Source organism: Dreissena polymorpha, chromosome 13 (assembly GCF_020536995.1).
Source record: "Dreissena polymorpha isolate Duluth1 chromosome 13, UMN_Dpol_1.0, whole genome shotgun sequence".
Lineage (NCBI taxonomy): Eukaryota > Metazoa > Mollusca > Bivalvia > Myida > Dreissenidae > Dreissena > Dreissena polymorpha.
The window spans coordinates 64,665,445-64,671,444 of NC_068367.1; the positions used below are offsets into that span (position 1 = coordinate 64,665,445).

General features: G+C 33.9%; 1 protein-coding gene across 11 annotated transcripts in view; it reads right to left on the bottom strand.

Annotated features, from left to right (window-relative positions):
• The window catches only part of LOC127855251 (uncharacterized), a 61,491-nt gene that overhangs the window by 55,062 nt on the left and 429 nt on the right, over positions 1-6,000 (bottom strand). The gene's annotated exons all lie outside the window — the stretch shown is intronic.

Consider the following 6,000-nt stretch of genomic DNA (forward strand, 5'->3'; position numbering starts at 1 on the left):
TGTGAACAAGTCCCTTTAACAACAACGTTTTAACGACATAAAACCAGCTTAAATCTAATGTGCATATTCGAATGCCCATAAAATAACGTCAAGTATCATCAGTCAGACATCCCTTATTCACAGATTGGCAATAAACGATCCACATCAATTACCAGAACAAAACTACTTTTTAATTTTATGGTAGTAGCGCCTTGCCACATATGCACGCCTGTATCCGTTAAAGGTAATTTATTACATACATAAAATATGAACCATACAAATCTTGCCATTCAAATATAAAGAGGAAACGATTGAATATTCCATGCACATATGTGTTGTAAACATCAAAACTATTTGCACAAAATAGTTAATTTGCAAAAATATCAAATACACGCGACTGATTTTAAATTGGCTTATATCGGTTTAGGACGCATTACCATTTGATCTTTTGAACGCATTTATTCATGTTGTGCAAATCAAATTATCTTTTTACCACGTCAAGTGTTATCGACAGTGTCGGCTGTTGACGCCTAGGCGACGTACGTGCTGAGTCATTACGGTTACCAATGGAGATTGTGTCGATGTTGGTTGTAGTGATGGTACAGAAAATCACGGTGAAGATAAGGAAAAAAAGGGAATGGAAAAGGTGAAGATAAGGGAAAAAAAGAGAATGGAAAAGATTACGTTTTTGTTTTTGTTGTTGTCTTTGTTCTTGTTGGAGCTGCTGATGCTGCTGCTGATGATGATGATGACGACGCCGCCGCCGCCGACGACGACGACGACGACGACGATGATGATTATGATGATGATGATGATGATGATGATGATGATGATGATGATGATGATGATGATGATGATGATGATGATGATGATGATGATGATGATGATGATGATGATGATGATGATGATGATGATGATGATGATGATGAATATGATGATGATGATGAATTATTCTGCAAAGCGGGTTGATGTATTTCACTTGAGTCAAGTTAAAGCAAGCGTAAAAATGTCTTAACAAAAATTAAGTACATTACACAAATTGATGTCAACAAAACATTATAAAAAGCAAAGAGGGTCCTTTTCCAGCTTGTTTGTCAATAGCTTACCACCTTAACGTGTCACCAAAAATCTTTAATAGTGTTGATCAACTCAGAAATATCACTTAGTTTTTCATTCGAAGATTCACAATTCTAATGAGTCGCGCGTTTAATACACGGCGATTTTAGGAATATTCAAATCTATTTTTATTTATTAGTTTTTAATTAGTTCTTTGCAGTTTCATATTAATTTTTTGACTGCAAACGGTACTGAACCATATGTTTATTTGCCACGAAATGCTAAAAAGTAACTAATTCATAAATCATTCAATCCGGGTGGACGATGATTTTATTTGTGATAACAGTCGTTACCCCTGTCGTTACCCCTGGTGACGAAACGGTGGCGATGAGTTTTGAAGTCACCGGACTTAATACCTCAGCGAGCCTCCAATTGTAACATGTTCGCAGTTCATTAAGTCGCGCGCTATGGGTTCCTTTCAAATGAATCCAACTAGCAACGGTAATCATGTGATTGATTACATTCTTGCGAGCGCGCCTGATCGCAATTTTACTACTAGCAACGTATTAAACACAGCACTGATTACCAAACAGTCGAAACTATAATCATAAGAGAGTTTCTTCTTGATACGTTGATCGTATTCTGACATGAAGCAACACCGTCATGCTCGTCATTAAAATAATCATCACCATCATGATCATCTTTAGGATAATCATCGTCATTTTTGACGATGCTGCGAAGCATCGTCTAAGTTATCATATCATGAAAAAATTCTTCACAATGGCAACCGATGTAAAAGACCGAGCCAGTCCGATTGAGATAGCTCGATTTTTCTAATCGGCATACCTCGCTGATTATCATTGATAAAGGGATAGGAAGCTAAGCTATAAATAGGACAGCATATACTGGGAAAAGATTTAATAATAGTTTGAAAACGTTAATTTTAAATCAGTTATATTCAATCCATTATATGTTTATAGATCAATGAAACAACTATGCATTTTCTGTATTGTATTTGACATTTGTCGTGATTTAGTAAATAAATTGCGAATTAAAACGTGTATAATTAACTTGCAACGCGATCATGAGTGTAAAGAAAACGAATTATTTCGAACCTGCCATTTGTAAATGTTGTAGCGACTATGGTAAATAAACAGCATAATAGCCGTATCATATCTGTGAAACTCGCTTTTCTGCGTGCTTCCTCATTTTGCATATTTAAACTTTTCAAACATAAATTACAGAGCCAAATCAGTGCACATACTATGTTTGACAATTCCTTCGTTTTTTGGATATTGTTTGCTGTTTTAAACACATATTAGGTCATATCACGAAGATTTAGTTAACCTTACCATGTGTTCATGGGCGAACTCACGTATTCAAGTGCTCTTACGACTATGTGCTCATACCCACTTTCGATCGGGAATCATCATGATATTATTGCCGTACTTAACGAACAAACATGCCTGAGCTTATTGAATTAGAGAAAAATAACAATAATCAAAATGATAAAAATATATGTTCATGCACATGGGATTGTGAAATCACGTCCGTACAAATAAAATCATTAACTCAGGAAAGGAAACAACGAAATATAAAGTTTGGTATGATATACATGTGAAATTAAAGAGCATGGTGTAATTAAAGAGCATGTCAAGTTTTGAATTTATATGTAACGTAATGTTATAACCCACAAACGTTTTTACTGTAACAGACAGTTTTTTCAGATAAGTGGTACAGAAAATACGCGTCGAATACCTTTTTAAAGATATTTCTTGTTATATTTGATCGAGAATGTAACCCGCCTGCCAGTTTCGCTGAAAGGATCAAGTTCCCCACGGGTACTACTTCCCCGTACCCCCATTTTTTTTTCGTACCCTACATTTTTCGTACCCAATTTTTTTCGTACCCAATTTTTTTGTACCCAAATTTTTGCTCGTAACCAAATTTTTTTTCATACCCAATTTTTTTCCTACTCAAATTTTTTTCGTAACCAAATCTTTTTACTTACTTAATTTTTTTGTTGGCATAATTTTTGTACCCAAAATTTTCGTACCCATTTTTTTCCTACCCAAAATTTTCGTACCCACATACACAATTGTGGTGATGTAGATAAAATTAAATAGAAGCTTTTATATCAATCCTCTTCAAAAGCATCGTCACACCAGTACTGTCAGTACTTTGATTATAATCATGATAATCATAACCATCAACATCATCCTCATAAAGATCACCATCTTCACGTCCATCCACATCATAATCATAACCATAAATATCATCACGATTATGATGATCATAAAGACCACCACCACAATAACAGTATCATCACTTTCATCAAAGAACATGATCAGCGTGATGATTCCTGAGATGAGGCAGCTATCTTGTATGTATTTTTCTACTGAATATGTGAATTTATATAGGAGGACAAAAAGGCGGTAAAAGGCGATAAATTATATGGACAAAATGTCATGCACGGTCACAATCGTGATTGAACCGAGCCGATGTCGATCGATTTTAATTATAAACTGTTGGGACTTTTAAAGCAATCGTCTAAACAAACAGTAAAAAAGCACAATCGTGCTTTTAAAATTGCACTTTTGTATTCTTTAGAGATGTACTTTATTAGACGAGCAATATAAAGTTTCCCATGCGAAATTGAATAGGAGATAGAATATTAGGTTTGTATCACGGCGCAAAGCGACTTTTAACAAGTACTTTAAAACTGCCAAATATCCTTTGTAAAAATGCTCATAGATTAATATTATTATGTGTGTTCGTTTAATCACATCGTGGTGGGTGTATTTAATAAGTGTTCTTATTAAAACTTCATCTAAGACAGTATTTACAGATGTAATAACACATGCATTTTATTGAAAACTTGAGTATGCGTGTGACTACGAGAGGATAAATAGGTCACCGAGGCTAAACTTTTCAATACATATCTAAGTACATGTATTGTGCATGCACTTTTTGTGAAATTTGATTTAAACTCTCTATTCACATAATGTTTAATTATTTTCTGAAATAAAATTGATCTGATGATGTGAAAAATAACGGTTAGATATATCTATGATGCTCCTTGTACAAGTTGGACCAACAAATCTATTCTGAATTTTGCATTTGTTTCTGTGTGCAAAAAGAAAGCAATGTCATTTCTCCAAATGCAAAAACTACAATTTCCATAAACTAAAATGAACCAAACGATGAAAGTGATTTAGTATGTATGTGTGCGTGTGTTGATGTGTTTTGTTGTTGTTTTTGGCTGATTGGAAATGTGTCAAAACGTGAATATTTAGATTGTGCGTGTTGTTTCGAATCATCGTATGGATCATCGTATGGATCTAGAGTTTGCAGAAGCAGTTAATGTAACTATTTGTTATTTGCACGTGGGTAAATTGCCATGTGATTTCGCCCGAATAACTAGGTAGGTTCACCTAGGGACGGATAATCATTACTTCGAATCAGTTTAATGTAAATTTAAATGGCGATTGAGAATCATATATATGGGCCGTGCTCTGTGAAGAGGGGGTTGAATGCATTCCGCTTTTATAATATTTTTCGTGTCAAAAAAGTTTCTTCTCCTCAAAAATCAAGTTTAGGCGGAAAGTGTCGTCCCTGATTAGCCTGTGCTGACTGTACAGGATAATCTGGGACGACACTTTCCGCACATGCATTTAACCCCTTTTTCACAGAGTACAGCCCATATATGTACTGTGTGCTGGTTTACCGCTTAGATAGGCTCAGATTGATATTGAAAGCACGAGTATGTTAACTGTCCGTCATAATAAGTAAGAGATATATCATTACAACGGAAAACAGGGGAACCCACCTGTATAGGAACCAGTTAATATTGTCTTAAATAACAGTTTTTATATCTGAAATTCCGAATATATATATATATACATATATATTTATATATATATATATATATATATTAATCATTTCTCGCAAGCAAATCCCCAGTAGGACAAAATATATTAAAAAGACATTCACAGGCGGTATTAAAAATGGAGACAACTCTTATCAACAAAAACGTGTAATATCAATACTTAAGTTTCCTGAGATTTGTAAACTATCGTTATGTGTTTGAGTGCTGATTTTTCAACTTCTTCAATATCAATTAGTCAATACCTGCCACATTCAAACCAAAAAAAAACGTATCGTTTGTTTCAGATTGCTTTTTATAAGCAAAGGCTGTCTGTGAAAAAAGTATCATTTGTATACAAAATAATTTATAATGTGATTTTAATTGACATTCAACCTTTGTTATTGTTTTAATCGTTCGCGTCAATAGCATACATCTTCCACTATCCGCCATTGATAAAGCGACCGGAACATACAAGTAATTGTATTCAATTAGTGTGTCAACATAATAGGAATGTTAAATCAACATAATAATTATACCTTCTACATGGGTATTTGTACATAAGTAATCAGGCAAAACATCGTTTACGACAAATCAAACATTCACAGTTAAGCAAAGTGTATCAAGTCTGTTGTAATACAGAAGTATACAAAAGATATTTCCATCAGGTGTGTTTTTGTGTAGATGGCAAAAGCAATATGGTATACGTTAGAGCTTATTCAGGTTATTTTTGCAAGTGTTAATGTTCGTGGTTGTGTTTGTGTTTTTATAGTGTTGTTCTTGTTATGTTACGGGTGATAATCAGCGGTAAATACCACTTAAAAAACACGAAAAATCACTTTGTCGATCTTATTTTCTAGCCGTCATACACGGACATTTACAACAAATGACCAGAATATATAATAAAATGCTACTACTAGTCTCAAGTATAATTAACGTTAAAATACGTTTTTAATGTGCGCTGGTTTTCATTTTAAAATTAAATGCATTAAAACCCGACAGTAAGATAATAATCATAATATATCATGGAAACTATGGAAATATACACAATATGGTTAGCACAAAATACCAAAACTCCTTTGGGAAGATGATAGTCTTTT